At 38.3% G+C, this 18,437-nt stretch overlaps 2 long non-coding RNA genes across 2 annotated transcripts in view; one reads left to right on the forward strand and one right to left on the reverse strand.

Moving 5' to 3' along the window:
- Window positions 1-1,198: 1,198 nt before the first annotated feature.
- Window positions 1,199-18,437, reverse strand: part of LOC309497719 — a 209,512-nt gene continuing 192,273 nt past the window's right edge. The window contains exon 3 of the long non-coding RNA XR_014205679.1: window positions 1,199-1,314. This is a non-coding gene — a long non-coding RNA (uncharacterized lncRNA). The remainder of the gene's footprint in view (window positions 1,315-18,437) is intronic.
- LOC309497702 lies at window positions 1,518-13,333 on the forward strand. The gene is made up of 3 exons (XR_014205661.1): window positions 1,518-1,568; window positions 1,915-2,059; window positions 12,225-13,333. It is a non-coding gene; the product is annotated as an uncharacterized lncRNA (long non-coding RNA).

Here is an 18,437-nt window from a genome sequence, read left to right on the forward strand (position 1 = left end):
TAACTTTTCTGGGATGGCAGATATTGATTACCTAGCAGCCTATGAAGCAGTGAGCCAGCTCTCAGATTTCATCAAAAATATCTTAATTTGTATTCCGAAAGTCTTACGGGGTTGGAACAACATGAGGGTGAGTAATTACTGACAGAATTTTCATTTTTGGGTGAACTAACCCTTTAAGTGTATTATATGGGCAATAAAGCTCGATTACGGTGCCGTTGTCTGTTGTAGCAGACTACTGCCATCTAGTGGAAGCAGGTTTTCTCAGTCAGCTGTGTGTAGATCGTGCAAGGCTAAACAGGCGAAATGAAAGTCTCAAAATCCAAATGAATCAAATAGGATCGACTCAGAAACGAGTGAATGAATGCACGCGTGTCACCTGATCCACAAATGCACATCTTACTTGTTGCATGCACAAATTCTGACCTACATTAATACAAAATCGAGGTTTTGTATTAACAACTATGTCTCTATTTGTACAAAAGGCTGCAAATTCATGTGATTCTAGATTTTGCTCACACAAGTTGTATTGTATTAGTTTAAATGTAGTAATGCACATTTGTGAATTTGTCAGATAGATGGGTAGCTGTGCACACATTAATAATTAGCACCAGGTCTATTCATTTGTAGTTGTTTGTGTGTGGGTTGTGAAATGCTTAAAAACCGCAAAAAGAAATTCTCAATATCCAAATGAATCAAATGAGAATGACATCAATGAATGAACGCGTGTCACCTGATCCACAAATGCACTTTGCAAATGGTATTCTGTCCTATCCTTATTTTGACACTGAATTAATCTCACTTCTTAAATCTCTTTGTTATATAAATAATAAAAAATCCCTAAGATTTATAAAATATTATGAAGAAATATTTAAAGAAAATATATGCACTTAAAAGCTTTCCTTGTATGTGCATGTTATTGTGTCAATACAATTGTAGGGTATGCCTGCTTGTCATATCTCTTTGTCATGTCATCCTTTGTTTTTGTATAATTATGTTTTTTTTTTAAATTATGTATATGTATTTGTATGTAATTCCTTGACAATGTTCTTATGTTATTGAGCATAAAAAAAAGAGTACTAGTGAAGAAAAAAAATGCACATCTTCTTTATTGCATGCGCAAATTATGATACACTAATACAAAAGAAAACATTTATATTCACCAAAAATTTCTCTATTTGTACAAATTGCTACACATTCATTTAATTTTTTTACACACGCAAGTTGAAAGGCATTTGATTGTGGATAGTAAAACATATCTGCAACATTTATCAAGTTCATGGATAATTGTGCTTGCACGTGTTAATCATTTTGATACTATATTCATCCCATACAATTCCTATCGGAATCATACAGGATATGTATTGTCCTTTAAACCTATAGGAATGGTTCCAAAATACGATAGAAATTCTATTGGGTATTGGATATTCTATTCTATTTATTCTTATTGGAATCCTTTAGGATTTTTTTGACAAGGGGTTTTAAAAACTGAACAGGACTTTTATTTTGGTTTGGCGATATGACGTCATAAGGCTGCACCGCTCATTCGTCTTGATTCGGCAGAAGAAAGGGTTTGTGTTTTAAAGCATTTCATTGTTTAACTCAATGCAAATCGTTACCGTTTTATTCTAACTGCGAAGAATGTGTATAATAGTCATGCTTTATCTAAAATGACTAGTCAAAACTGTGAACATGCAACAACACGTGTAATGATAACTTTCACAAACCAATTGCAAATGTTTGAATGAAACAGGAATCTACTGACGTTTTTAAGGATGGCTTGGCTAATCGGGTTATTTATGATCATCATCACTATGACTGACTCTCTTATTACTGAACTAGGGAGCTGAATGAGATTTAGCTTGGAATTATTATTTTACTTTTTATTATTCTTTTGTCTCATTTTATACACAACAGTATCCAAACACACAGACAACTCCTGGTGAAGCAACTGAGATCCACGTTACTGTTATAAAGATGGCATTTATTAAACAGGAGAGTGAAGACTTCAAGATTGAAGAAGTATTCAGCATGAAACAAGAAGATACTGAGGAACAAACAGGTATAGGTTTCTTTCTCAAAACTGAACTCTGCCTTTATAGAAATTAATCATACTTTTGATAAGTGTCCTTTTTAAAGTGGTTTTATTTGACATGGAGCGGGTCACCTTATGTGGACAGACATGTTGAGATCACATGAGATAAATAATAATGAAGCCTTCAAGTGCACCTGAGAAGATCAAACTTCCATGTTGGTCATTATTATTTTGACGTCATTCAGAAAACCAGAATAATCATATTGAAGTAGCCTAAGAGCTAATCATTAATCATTTAAGCTTCTCATTAAACACAATATCAACTCTGACCATTCCAACCATTCTTTTTTTATCACTTAATTATGCAACCGTATCAAACAAAAACACTTATTTAGCATAAAGCAAACTATGAAAATTGAGTAGGGCCGGCAGCTATCGATAATTTTAGTAATCGAGTATTCTACCGATTATTCCATCAATTAATCGGATTAAACAAATTGGGATAATAAACAAAATAGATCCAAGTGAACAACAGCCTTTAAAATGACTTAAATCACAAATTTATAATAACAAGCAATAATAATGGGTTCAAATAGCATATCAAAGTAAGTAATTATATTTAACAACAATGTTAAAATACAACATGTAAAATAAATTATCTAAACTAATACAAACATAACTCAGGGTCCGGACTAACTTTTTTTGCTAGGAGCGCAAGCAGAAAATTTAGGGGCACACCTTAAATCAACCTGCAACGCAGTTGTTCACATTTTCCCCCATTTTGACTGTATTACTAACAAATGCCTTGGTAATAAATAGACTTAATGTTAGGGTAGCCATTTCCATAACACCAAAAAGGAGGACACTATGCGGCATTTAGTGAGGCAAGTATAATTGCATAGGACTCTGGTGTACTCGCAACTACAATACAATTTTGTCCATCATATCGATGGTATCTTGATACAGTGATTCTGAAATAGTCTATTCATTGCCAGACAATTTGATCTACGATATATCTTGATGTAGACCTATTTGTAACCGAAGAGGCAAAAAAGTGTTTGTTCACAGTATTTGTATTTATTCAAGACATTGTGATGTCTTTTTCAAAAACTGACCACTGAGATGAGCCTGTCTTGAAAAGTGCACAGTGCCTGAAAACATAACATTTCTGGACTTCTGGAAATAACAGAAATACATAAATAAACAAATAATGAATGTGAAAAATAAATAAATACACATTTCAGTTCTTAACAAAGATGTTCACCCTCTGCAGCAGCTCAGGCGACAACAGCACCTCTAGGGTCATCATGGCCAAATTTGTGCTCTTTTGCCCATTCCGGATTAAATGAGGTCTGACGTTTCGGCATGTTAATGTTATATGACATGACGTAGCCAGCATGTGGACTCCACGACGTGGAGGCTTGTTTAAGTTTTTAACCAATGATATTTCAGATATTTATTTGACACCGCTTTCAGCCAATCATTTGTTTGACCAGAGATCTTACGGCATTAGACGCTATGCTGCTGCGTCCCGATAAAGAGCGGGTTTTTTTAGGCCGATTCAGCGCAACTCCAAAAAGGAGGACAAATGAGTGTCCGGCTTTAGGCTGCGCCAAAATCCATACGTATGGCCACCCTACTTAACGTACAGAAATTACAGCTTGTAGAAGATGAGACAGAGTTCTTTATTAAACTCATAAAAGACAAAATAATTACGGGAATACTATATTCTAAACCACAAAGAAATGCCACAATCAAGAGCTTGAAGCAGAAATGAGGGAGAAACACCCAGAAACGCTTCATATGTGCCGCTCACAAGTATAAGGGGATTTTCCTTACCATTAATGCTTGGATAACACGCCTACGTCTCCTTCGATTTAAAATAATGGTTAGTGCAGTGGCTTGGATGTATGTAAATCTACCAACATCTGTTGGCATAATTATTGTAATGGTTTATCGCAAGAGGAAAAAATGACGTTTCAGGCGAATAACATCGGTTAATGGAAACACCTTCATTTCGCAATAGAATCTGCATTTAGAAAAAATCGCAAAATATTTGTGCAAATCTATAGGCTAAACGCGGCTATTAAAGCACTGAGCCTAATTTGGAGTAGATAAAATTAACTTTAATTATTATCATTCATAATGTCTTCAATTCAAACCAGTGGCGGATGCAGAACGTAACAGATGGGTGGGCCTGGATTAAGTCGAGGTGGGCCTGAATCTATGGGTGTTCCGAAATCAAGGCTGGGTTTCCCGATAACGGTTGTCTCTTAGCGTGCTACGAAGACTCTTAAAGGGGGTCGCACACCGGACGCGCAGCTCAGCACCGCGCCGCGCCACGTCTAGGACAACTCTCACCTGAAAATCCGATAACATCAGCAATTTTCTGATTTCTGTAAATAAATATAAAACTAAATGTATATTGCAGCACAGGGTGAAGTCCGTATACAACTGGGCTGCTTTTCCCAAAAGCATCGTAAGCCTAAGAAGTTGATCGTAAAAAGGATCGTACGACTGATCTTAATATTATGGTCTGTTTCCCAAAAGCATCGTAGCTTAAGTAGCACTTGAAAATCTTCGTAGAACTACGAGTGCTCTGGGCTGAGTTTCCCGAAACCTTCTTAACGCTACGTCGTTCTTAAGTTACACCTTAAGCTGTACCTTATGGATAATACATGTTTCCCGAAAAGTTCTTAGTTAAGTATACCTTCTGTAAGTCATACTTTCGGAAGGTTGGTCTGGACCACTCTTAGCTCCACCTTATCACTGTTGCAGGGCTATATGAATATAATTCTGAAGTTTTAATACACCCAGACAGTGTTCAGTTAGGCTAATTCAAGTGTTTTCATGCAAAGAATAAAATTGTCATTACACTGATTGTTGTTAGAATTTTAATTATATTATTATATATAATAAAATTTTATAAATGTATTTTAATAAAAGAGCGCTTTTAAAGGCCAGTGAAGGCCAGGTTACTGTCAGTTAAGTCCTATTCGGACGCTGATATTGTTTATCATGGGCTCGTCCGGTATTTTAAGTCTGTGATTTTAGTGCCGTCCGAATCCATAATATCAGTGTTTTTTCTCACCCAACCCGGGTAAAAATCCCTGGCCAAATTAGTACCTACTGTTTTTTGACAAACAGGTCGTGTGGTAATTTAATAGCCGTCTGAATCCACATCTCTGCGTTTTCAAGAAGAGATTCAAAATTCACTGTTTAAATCCTTTTTGATCACTGCCGAGCACCGCACGTGACGTACACTTTTATTACTGAAATGCTTGAAAGTATTTACAAGAACAATATTTCATCGCAGCTCCACCTCAGCGAACAAAAATGGGAAAGAGAAGAAAGCACATACAAATTTAAATGGTTATTATGGCAGCAATATATGATACAATTTTAAAATATGTAGGCAATGCTATTATAGGCTATTATAGTTTGGATTACTTTTTATAATATCCCATGAGTCCTAATAAATGCAATTTCAACTATTTCTAAAGTGCTTTTTTATAAAGAACACCGCTTTCTCAGATAAACAGCCCTTGCACGAGAGAATAATTGATTCTCGAGCCATCGATATCAGCAGATTCAGCACCATCGCAGCACCGGGTAACGTCGCACGTAAGAAGGTATATCTTAAAGGGATAGTTCACTTTGAAATACATTTTTGGTATGTTTTAGCTTACCTCAAGGGCATCCAAGATGTAGGTGTCTTTTTTTCCGCAGTAGTTTCAATTTTGATATTTTTAGGTCAAACCGTTCTTGTCTGTCAGTCATATAATGCAGGTCGATGGTCACTGTCTCAAAGAGCATGCACAGAGTCCAAATTAAAACAATTCCCCGTCGTCCAAATTAAACAATTCCCCATCGTAAGTACACATTGATGGCCTAAGACACGAAACGAGCGGTTTGTGTGAGAAAACGAACAGTATTTATATCGTTTTTACCTCTTATACACAGCCATGTCGAAGTGATCTGATCTGACGTGTACGCAGACTGGTGCATGCATAGATATATACTAGGGGTGGCACGGTACATGAAAAAACATCCGAACCGTTCGGTTCGCTTGTCTCGGTTCGGTGCGTGTGTGCGTCGCGCGGTTCGCACGGTTCGACGCATGCGCAATGTAGCCTTGTGCCCGTGCTACTGCTAATACAATGCTAAATCATAAATCAGACAAATGTAGAATAACATTACAATGTCCAGCAATCGATTTAAATAGTACACTGGGTTTACTTAGACATTTAATGAGATCAACTCCACTAGGCTATATGTTGTTTTTTTCACGTGAATAAATAGGCTACATAGATCGACTGTTCCACGTACCGGTATGTACTTTAATGGTCCAGTGGCAGAACTTGCCAAGCGTGTCAAAGGTTCTGAGTTCTAATCTGCACTCGTATATATTTTTCTTTTTCATCAAAACCGATTATGTTTATCAGCGGTTGTATATCAAGCAGGGACAGATTTGTATGAATTTTGTTTTGTGATTTCATCGGAACGAATAGAGTAGCCTAGAGTCTCCTCAACGGACTGAAGCGCGAGTCTGAGTGAAGAATGTGCGGCCGCTGCGGTGTGTGCGCGAGCCACGAGAACACTGTATCAGCGCCACTGATCGCAACGGCAACGAGCACTTTGATCACTTGATTAAAAAAAACACATTTCAGCGCTAGATTGCTTCTTATTTAACAAACGAACGAAACGAATACTTTGCTAGTTAACTGGAAATGTTTTATTTATTTGTATTGGTACATCCGTGCTGGGACATAATATCAACCCTGGCAAAAAGTGGTGACAAATAACTGTCCGACACAGCCCACGGGAAATGAGAAGCTGCGTTTTGCAAACACACCCCATTTATGAAATAAATTAATTAATAATTAGATAATTCAGCTATATATCATATGCTGAAGTAAATTTTTGGAGTGTTAAAGATTAAAAGAAAAAACAACAACAAGAACCGTACAGAACCGAAAACCGTGACCCTAAAACCGTGATACGAACCGAACCGTGGGTTTTGTGAACCGTGCCACCCCTAATATATACACTAGATGTCGCCTTGTCTACGGCAGTTCATTGGAACGAATGTCTTTAAGGCGACATCTAGTGTATATATCTATGCACCAGTCTGCGTACACGTCAGATCAGATCACTTGGACATGGCTGTGTATAAGAGGTAAAAACGATATAAATACTGTTCGTTTTCTCACACAAACCGCTCGTTTCGTGTCTTAGGCCATCAATGTGTACTTACGATGAGGAATTGTTTAATTTGGACGACGGGGAATTGTTTTAATTTGGACTCTGTGCATGCTCTTTGAGACAGTGACCATCGACCTGCATTATATGACTGACAGACAAGAACGGTTTGACCTAAAAATATCAAAATCGAAACTACTGCGGAAAAAAAGACACCTACATCTTGGATGCCCTTGAGGTAAGCTAAAACATACCAAAAATTAATTTCAAAGTGAACTATCCCTTTAATTTAGGCTAATAGTTTGGGCTCTGTTGTTAACCTTTAATATTATAGTAGTTTATGTGCAAGTAAGGGCTCCCAATCCCTATATAGTTTTCTGCATTGGCAGAGATAATTTTTTCATCCTTAAGAAACGACATGTGCATAGAAAATTGTCAAAATTCCGCCTCAATGAGTTTCCTCATAAACGCAGTCGGTTATGAGTTGTAAACGGAAAAAGAAAACGGATGCTTGTCATTACCGGTATTGGATACATACATTCATCTTAAAGTGACAGCAGTCCAATATTCCCGCATTAGTTTGTGTCAAAAAACATAAGAGAAAGAGAAAATCACTTTTGCAGCTTTAAAGGTGCAGTATTTGAAAATGGCAGCTAGCGGTTAAAATGGGTACTGCAGTCCAAATTCAAAATATCGGAGATCGTTGTTTCCCCCGACCTCTCCTGCTCAGACTCGACGGTAACGTGGGTTGCCAGATTGAGAACACGCAACTGGAACGAGCGCAATTGACAATGGAATGTGTGGAGACTTACTTCGTAAGTGTTGATTTTATTGATTTATGACGAGTTTATATCTCGTTTTAATATGCTCCCGTTCTTAGAGATTTTTAGATGGGTGCATAGGCTTTTTAAGTCGGGTAGAATCTACAATCTCTGATCAAGTTTGTTCGCTGGCTTCCATGGCTCCAATATGCTGTGTTTTCCGCCAACTGGCAACCTGTGGTGGCGAAATACTATTGGGTAAATTGGTAACGGGCAGTATCGCACAGACCAAAAAAAAACTTACATTCCGACACGGAACGCACATTTCAAAGTAAAATAACTCGCTGTAGCATTGTTTTTCAGAGAAACAAGTATGTGAACTCAGCAGGTTTCCTAAATACCGGCAAACATATTATGGTATTTTTATGCTTTAGTACAGTCAAAAACTTACATATAGCACCTTTTAACTTAGAATGTTAAATTACAAATGTTCTTAGTAATTCTGAAATTTTTGACTAAAATCTTTCATCAAAAAGATTTGTAATAATAACCTTCCCAGAACAGTCTCACACGACTGCATTCCTAAACATCAGGCATTTCTTCAAAAGCAAGAGAGCATAGAGTTTATTGCATTTTGTTTGCACGCTTTGAGGTGTATTACTATACAGGAAAAAAGAGCCACAGTGGCCGTTTGTTGCAACTTCCATATTTATGATTAATAATAATATTTTATTTATTATTGATACTTTATGCCCTAGGAAGTGATGGTTTTGTCCTTTTGCACACATGGGGTGAAAACTGTGTTGTATTTGCAAATGATTTAGCCGATATTCCAATTGTTTAATGAGAAATGTGCTTCAAATGGAAACATATCTAATGGTCTGCATTCATTAAATGTTTCTGCACATACCGCAGCTTGATGTTTTCATTACGGTCTAAGCATGCAAATGGTGTTTCCACTCTCCATCAATATATTGGGCTGTTACCATGAGGTAGCTGTGATGACTCTAGTGATGTACAGTAGTCAACAGTAAGCAGGACCGTCACTGTGAGCTCTAACTTTTTAGCTAGTTTTGTCCTTTCTGTTTCATACAGCTCATGTATCCTACTATTAACTGCTCTCAAGGGCAACTCGTAAGTTGAGTTGTTGGATGCATTTCGAATTGTCACAGATCTTTGTCCTTCACTATGTAAATCGACCTGCATGCTATAGCTATCCATTTAGCAACTGCTTCTATTAATTCCCAGGAGGTTGCCACATCCATTGTTTTTAACTGAACACTGCGCTAACACTGTTGGTGTTAGATACACTATATTGCCAACAGTTTTGGGACGTCTGCCTTTACATGCACATTAACTTAAATTACATCCCATTCCTAATCCGTAGGGTTTAATGTGGAGTTGGCCCACCCTTTGCAGCTCTAACAGCTTCAACTCTTCTGGGAAAGCTTTCCACAAGGTTTAAGAGTGTTCTTCTATGAAGCGCATTTGTAAGGTCAGACACTGATGTTAGACGTGAAGGCCTGGCTCGCAGTCTCCACTCTAATTCATCCCAAATGTGTACTATAGGGTAGAGGTCAGGACTCTGTGCAGGCCAGTCAAGTTCCTCCGCACCAAACTCACTCACTTTACTTTACACCTTACTTTGTGCACTGGTGTGCAGTCATGTTGGAACAGGAAGGGGTCATCCTCAAACTATTCCCACAAAGTTGGGAGCATGAAATTATCCAAAATGTCTTGGTATGCTGAAGCATTAAGAGTTCCTTTCAATAGCCGCGTTTCCACTGTCGGGCCAGGGCCGGGCCGTGCTAGTGCGTGCCAGGGCCAGTCGCGTTTCCACTGTCACTTCCGGGGCTTACTCGGGGCCAACGGCCAGGATTTCTGGCCCGTCGAATACCTTGGGCCAGAGCGGGCCAGCTCGGGCTAGAGGAGTGGTTACGAACAGAGGCGGAGTTCACCTGAGTCGGGAGACGGCAGCGCCGGATGATTCTGTCACCATTAAAGACTTTTAAAATAATTTAACTCGCGTTCATATTTGAATGCCTTGTGTTTGTGATGCAAAAGACTATGCACGCTAACCATTACCATAGTAAACATAGTAAACGATTGAAGATAGGCATAGTAAAAAAACATAGTGAACGCTTGAAGAAATCAGACCAATCATAAAGGCTATCACAGTCATGTTTTTATTTTATCTGTCAGTAGCCTACGTCTCGTCTCATTATACCGGACTATCATAAAATAAAGCAACTTTTTTTTCGGGAGCTTCCTCTGTTTCTCTGACTGAAAATATCTGTATGGGAGTCGAGAGAGTGCTAAAGCTCCTCAGGTCGTATTTTTGGTGGCATATATTTGTAGAAATTATCATTCTTTCTAAATGTGATGTAAATATGTCCTGTAACTACCAGATAAACAGTAACAGACGCGACTGAAGAAGTAAGTGTGTCCTCTTTCTTTTGTGAAATAGACCTAACGGTAATTTATTTCTGAGTGACTAATGTGCAATTTTGACATAAATTAATTCATTATGATCAATGTATCACTTTTTATTGTAAACCTGTGGTAAAACATCGATGCTTGGGTTTTAAATATTCAAGTAAACAACAAAAATGCCAGCAAACGGCCGCTTTTATCATGTTTGTTTTCAACGCTGTTTCCAGTGATTTCTGATTAGTTTTCTGATAAAACTTCCATTTGTTGGTGAATGGGTTAGTGTGACGTTGTTCCAGAGAGGCGTGTTACGGGCGTGTTTTAGTGAAGCGCTGTGGAGCTTCTGGCCCGACAGTGGAAACGCAGGCCCGGTGCTATTAGCCCGAGGCTATCAGCCCGGCACGGCCCGTTTAAAGCCCTGGCCCGGCCCTGGCCCGACAGTGGAAACGTGGCTATTGGAACTAAGGGGCCAAGCCCAACCCCTGAAAAACAACCCCACACCATAATCCCCCCCTCCACCAAATTTTGCACTTGACACAATGCAGTCAGGCAAGTACCGTTCTCCTGACAACCGCCAAACCTAGACTCTCTCAGAATATAGTTCATCATAACATTGTTATATCATACACCCGCTATATTGCTAAATCTACACGATTTTTCATATAAAAAAAAAACAAAAAAACATACCGGGCTAACCTGGCTTCTCTCGAGACTCAACTGCTAGTTCTGTGTGTCAGAAATACCAGCGATTTCAAACTGGGTTTTTGAGACTTTCTTTTTTATTATTTTTTTTTACTGCAGTTTTGAGGAGAAAATACTCAGCAATGGTGTTGACTTCTGAATTTTCACATGGTTTGTTTTAAAGCATATTAAAAATGCCACATAGACGTATAAACAACATTTAAAACTTGATTTTCACCATGAGCCAGACAGATTTTTTTCCCCTCTGCATACTCCTTACTTAAACACCTGAATCAGATCATCACCTCATTAGGAGGGCTCTCCATGAACTTAACTGGGTGCGTCAGATAAGAGGGACAAAATGCAGAATGAGCAGGGCTGTTTTTCTCAAAAGCATTGTAGGTTTAAGTAGATCATAGAATCATTGCCACCAATAGTCTCTACGATCAACTTAGCTCATGATGCTTTTGAAAAACGCAGCCCAGAGCGGTGGGTCTCCAGGACCAGGATTAAAGTCCCCATGAACAGGAAGCTGCAAACGACTTTTCTCCAGTGTTGTGACGCATTTCTAAGTGAAACGGAATAATGAACAGAGGGCAGGGTTTCACTTTAGCGCTCCTCCTCTCAATCTCTGCTCATAGCAGACTAACGGTTTGAGGGGAGTGGTTAAGCGTTTTCAACCCAAGCCGTCAAACTGACGTCATCAGAGAAGGAACGCCATTCCAGACCGGAAGTAACTTTTCAGATTTTGATTAAAGATTACCACGGCAAACAATTTTTTTCTGTGTATTAACTTGCACGGATTAATTGTTCACCACAAGACTAGTAATATGCGCTAAAAAAGTAAATAGGGTCAATTTTGATTTCATGTCGACTTTAAGAAGCACTGCAATAAAACCTCTGTATTGTCAGAATGTAATAAAACATATGTCAACCCTGCCTTGACGAAAAAGTTTTTTTCTATACAAGCTTGAACACTTTATTTTTTAGAACAAATACTGAAAACTAAGAAAATATTTTGTTACATGTATTGCTTTGGATTTACAGGAAACGCCTATTCATGTTGTTTCTGTTGCTTTGTGCCATTAAACTGAGGTTTTTGTCTCTTTTCACCTTAGGCCTGATTCCACTGAAAGAGGAGAGTGAAGTACTGAATGAAATGAAAGAGAAAGATCATGATTTCATGACTCCTGGAAATTCAAAGCAGACCGAAAATACTTCAACACAAAAAATAGACCCAAAGACTGACCCTAACAGTTGTTTCACATGCTTTAGGTGTGATAAGAGTTTCAATCAACAGGAAGACCTTAAAGTCCACATTAGAATTCACAAAGGAGAGAAGCCTTATACCTGCAAATACTGTGGAAAAGATTTTCCTAGAAACACACACCTTAAAAGCCACGTGAGAATTCATACGGGAGAGAAGCCTTTTATCTGCCAACAGTGTGGAAAAAGTTTTGCCCAAAAATCAAACCTTACCAGGCACATGCGAATTCATACTGGAGCGAAGCCTTACACCTGCAAACTGTGTGGAAAGAGCTTTACGTGGAGCTTAAGCCTTAAATGTCATATGTACATTCACACTGGAGTAAAGCCGTTCACATGTGATCAGTGTGGAAAAAGTTTCAGACGTAAGGAAACCCTTTGTTACCACATGAGAGTTCACTCAAGAGAGGACTGTTTTAAATGTCATGAGTGTGGAAGGAGATTCTCAGACATTACATACCTTAACAAGCATGTAATCATTCACTCTAAAGAGAAGATTTTCAAATGCCAACATTGTGAAAAGAGATTTAGATTTAAAGTAGGCCTTAAGGTTCACATGAGAATTCACACTGGAGAGACACCTTACACATGTCATTACTGTGGAAAGACTTTCAGATTTAAAGAAAGTTTTAAGACTCACATGAGAATTCACACTGGAGAGAAGCCTTACATATGCTCTCAGTGTGGAAAGAGTTTCAAATATAAAGCAACATTTAAAGCCCATTTGAGAAGTCACACTGGAGAGAACCCATACACCTGCAAACTGTGTGGGAAGAGCTGCTCACAAAAAGGAAATCTTAAGACTCACATGAGAGTTCACTCTGGAGAGAAACCATTCAAATGTGTTCAGTGTGGAAAATCTTTCACACGCAAAGAATCCCTTGATTACCACCTAAAGATTCATTCAAAAAAGAACCGTTTCAAATGTCATCAGTGTGGAAAGAGTTTCCCAGACAGAAAAAACCTTAAGAGGCATGCAATAATTCACACAGGAGAGCAGCCTTTCACTTGCCAGCACTGTGGAAAGAGTTTCAGATTTAAAGGCAACCTTAAAAGTCACATGAGAATTCACACTGGAGAGAAGCCTTTCATCTGCCCTCAGTGTGGAAAAAGTTTCACATTTAAAGGAAAACTTGAAGTTCACATGAGAGTTCACACTGGAGAGAAGCCTTTTAGATGTCTTCAGTGCAAGAGGAGTTTCCCATATCAAAAAGATCTGAAACGTCATTCACTAAGTCATTCTGGAAAGAAACTGATGTGTTCTGAGTGTGGCAAGTGGTTTAGAAAAAGGAGCAATTTCAAAAATCACCTGTGTATTCACTCTGAAGGAAGGTCATTAAATTGTGAACAGTGTAATAAAAGGTTTCTTTTGCCATCACACTTACAGATACACCTCAAAAGTCATGCAGATGTGAGACCCTATTTGTGTTCCTTGTGTGGAAAGAGTTTTAAATGGCTCGGCAATTTAAAATGTCACCAGAAAATGCGTATCTGTGTGAGATCAAAGCTACGGTCATGCCACAGATAAATGTGCGGCAAATATGATTTTCTGAGGCTTTAAAAAAAAATTGTCGTTTACATATGAATGCCTGACCATCTCCTATGCTATAGCTTCCAATATTGAGTGATTGTGGAAGACTGACTCTAAATTCAATTGTTTTGATGCATCTCTCATGTATTTGATTCAGTCTAATAACTTGGAATACATTTTTTAAAAACATTTCCGTGTTGCTGGAAAATGCCACAATGTAAATGAAAATGAAAATAAAAGGAATTAATTATTAAGGAATTAAAGGAATTATGAACTTTTTAGAGGTTTTTTTTTTTGGTTTTTTTTTTAAAGAATGCACAGGTAAAGGTATGTTGTCAATCTGGTCTTGAATATGGCTGCTGGGGTACATCTGATTAAGGGTGCTTTCACACTTGGTTTGATTGCCTGTTCCGAACCCGAGTTCGATTGCTCCCCCCTCCCCCTGCCCCCGATGGACTGTTCACATTATATTATTTGTATCCGAACCGCGGTACGCTTACGTCATCAAGCTGCAGCTGGTGCGTACTCGTGTTGCTTGGTAACCGCTATGAAAAGGCGTCAAAATGGATAGAATTGCTCGCTTCACATTTGTTGTTCTTTTTTTTAACCTTTGGTTTTGTTTTCAAAGAAAAGATACAGAAACACACTTGCGTCTGTCTGCCGCAAAAGTATTAAAACCGTTCCAAAGACAGCGGGATGTCCGCCCGCCCGCCGAAGACAATTTTTGTGGAGGCAAGCAGAAATCATCTCTCTGCTTGCAGTGCGTATCCCGCTTTTCATCAAGGTAAGTGTATATAGACCCTTTTACAGTTGTTAAACACACGCACGCAGGCACACACCAAATTATACGTCATCAATAGCAGTTCACTTCCGCGCTTTGGTACGATTGCGTTCATATCAGCAGCGAACCGTACCCGAGTTCACATGAACCGTACCCCAGACCACCTTTTTAAGCGGACTCGAGTACGGTTTGCGGGTGCGCACCCGAGTTCGGAAAACAGCGTTCACATCATCCAAACGAACCGAACTCTGACGTCATTCGAACCCGGGTGCGCACCAAAAGTGCTAGTGTGAAAGAGCCCTAAATCTGAGAGCTTATTCCAGCCCCGGGTGTATCACTATTGAGACTGTTACACTAATGATTCTAGGTATTTCTAGTTTATTCAGTTAGTCAAGTCAGCGTATTTACACAATACACTTTTTTTACGTACATTTAGGTGTCCTTTGAAAAAAAGTCTAAAGATATACACTGAACTAAATTATAAACGCAACACTTTTGTTTTTGCCCCCAGTTTTAATGAGCTGAACTCAAAGATCGAAGACTTTTTCTATGTACACAAAAGGCCTATTTCTTTCAAATATTGTTCACAAATCCTTCTAAATCTGTGTTAGTGAGCACTTCTCCTTTGCCGAGATAATCCATCCACCTCACAGGTGTGGCATATCAAGATGCTGATTAGACAGCATGATTAATGCACAGGTGTGCCTTAGGCTGGTGTTGGGAACTTTTTCCTTCTTCAAAGCAGACCAGGAGACGTTGGGATCGCGTTCAAACAGAAGTTATTCTTTATTGAGAACTTCGCTGTACGTGGCTGCAGTCATCCAACAATCTAAATCTAATACAGTATGCATTGTAGTTATATACATTCCAAAGGGGAGGGATTACATAGAGGCGGAGACTCTGAACAAAGCATGCAAATGAAGTAGGGACACACCCTGCTCTGAGAGCGCTACCAGTCCAATTGAATCAGCGTAACTATTCAAATGCTGATACTGGCCAGGAACTCCGGTTCCAAGAGCCATCCCAGAGCCATTAAAGACAAAAGGTGAAAGTCTCCCCTACAGCTAATCCAATCAACCTAACGATTCTTGGGCTCCGAAAGCCATTTGCAGAACAAAATGTGAGAGTCTCAGTGAAAACAGGAATTGCAACTTTGCTGAGCAGAATCATTAGTGTGATATCATCATCTTAACTTTAACCCCCTGCGCGATAGGCTCGTTTTTTTCCTTATCAGTGCAAAAAAAAATTTTTTTTTTACTTTTTATTTTATATGCTTGTGTTATACATCAATCGATCCTGTTAAGTGTGTATTATTTTTGTGTATACTCACAATAAAAACAAAGTGTTGTGTAAAGAAAAATAAACATGATGCGAGTTCTGCCTCCTCTCTGTCAGTGAAGTCCATTCTGAAACGCGTCCGAAAATGAACCATAACTCAGCGAATACTCAGTCAAACAGGCATACAGACACACAGGCATGAAGCTTGAATTCTCTTCTTTTAAATGAAGTAATTTTTATTAAAAAAATATATTCTCTGTTTATGTAATCTTTATGAAAAGAGAGAGATGTCAGTCGTTCTCATCTCAGCTCATTACGTTTTAATCTGCCCCGCCCACGGAGAGCGCGCTATTCAAACGCAAATGACTGAGGCGTAACTGTGAACGCCCCTATATCAGCTCGAAAAAACACATCAAGTTTATTCAGATCATTGTACTTGTTTACACTGTCTCGCAGCGCTGTGAGGAATAATAATAATGGAAAATGTACCTCAGAAGTGCTGGTATTTCGAGGAGCAATGGATGGAATACTGTAGTAAGTTTTTTTTCATTCTCAAGTAAATCGCGTTTCTGTGTGTGAATGAATGTTTACCACAACTCGCAAAAAGACGGTTTAAATTTGAATTGCGTTTCTGTGTGTGAATGAATTATCTGCTTTTAGCAAACTATTTTGCTATACTGAGTAAAAATCGACTGAAATATGTTGAAATAAAATGTATTTGTATAAGCAACGTATTAAACTGCAAATTAACATTTATATTCCTTATAATAAAAACGAAAGACCTATGTTACAGACAAATGAAAGACAACATTTCGTTGATTAGTTTTGGATAGATTACACATTTTTACTGTAAAATATCTGCCACCTCAAATAAGCTTTTGTTTGCCAATTTTTGCTAATATGTTAAATATAGTATGTTTTGTCAATGTAGGCTATATTCGAAGTAATGAATCCTTAACTTTGAAATATGTATGATAAAATGTATACTTTAGTTTTTACAAAGAAAGATTACACTTCAATTGTTGTTGTAATTGTAACCTTTTTAATAAAAAAAATATATTTAGAAGGTAGATGTAAACACATTTTAAAAGGTAAATATAAGCCTTTTCTTTAAATAATTTTATTGTGTTTTATTATTGACAAATTTGAGGAGAGGATACATATTCCATAACTGAAAATACAGTATGAGAATTAACTGCACAATTACTAGACATGTTTTGCTTGGATATTATACAATTTGCAAGCACAATTTGTGCAAAAAAAAATGTTTTGACATGCTTCCAACTGTGAACCAATTTGGTAGAATATATATATATATATATATATATATATATTGCTCTTGCATTCTTTCTTGTGGCTATAGGTGACACACCTGAATGAATGGCTCATTAAGTATGCGGGCCCCATTGTCTCCTCAGGTGTGAATCACTACATATGCATGATGCTGTTGAATGGTTGACGCCCCTTGCGCATATTGCCTTTACAAACAAAAAGTGTTTTACAAGATTTAAATCAATGTATTGTGTTATGTGAATGATTAGGTAGGATGATTTTCACATCATTTTGAAGAAAAAACTCTAGGCAACGACATCCATTAGTCAAAAGTCTTATTGACACATATTTAGTATGTGTTTTGTGGCCTTATTTCAGAAACTTTAGTTTTTAGTTTTTTCAATAACCATGCATAAACATTATTCTCTCAAAAATACAAACATGTACATGCATGTTGCTCACATATTATGGTAGCCCTGTTTGTGCTAAATAGAGTGTAATTATACCTTTGCCATTAATATGTTTATAAGCAACTGAAAAAAGCACAAATGTCAGGGCATGTCAGAACATCTCAAGGACCCCAAAAACCCCTCAGACCCCAGAGGGTTAAAAGCTAAATACAATATTCTTTACCGTGATGTTATGTATGGAAGCATATTTGAAATAGATTCTTAAAATTTGTTATCCTTCACTGGCCACAATAAAAGGCCACTCTAAAATGTGCAGTTTTATTACACAGCACAATGCCACACATGTTGGCATTTGAGGGAGCATGCAATTGGCATGCTGACTGCAGGAATGTCAGCCAGAGCTGTTACCCGTTAATTGAATGTTCATTTCTCTACCATAAGCCATCTCCAAAGGCATTTCAGAGAATTTGGCAGTACATCCAACCGGCCTCACAACCGCAGACCACGTGTAACCACACCAGCCCAGGAGAGGTGTTCTCTTCACAGATGAATCCTGGTTTTCACTGTACAGGGCAGATGGCAGACAGCGTGTATGGCGTCGTGTGGGTGAGCGGTTTGCTGATGTCAACGTTGTGGATCGAGTGGCCCATGGTGGCGGTGGGGTTATGGTATGGTCAGGCGTATGTTATGGACAACGAACACGGGTGCATTTTATTGATGGCATTTTGAATGCACAGAGATACCGTGACGAGATCCTAAGGCCCATTGTTGTGCCATTCATCCACGACCATCA

This window comes from Leuciscus leuciscus, assembly GCF_965113295.1.
Source record: "Leuciscus leuciscus genome assembly, chromosome: 4".
In the NCBI taxonomy this organism is placed as follows: Eukaryota; Metazoa; Chordata; class Actinopteri; order Cypriniformes; family Leuciscidae; genus Leuciscus; species Leuciscus leuciscus.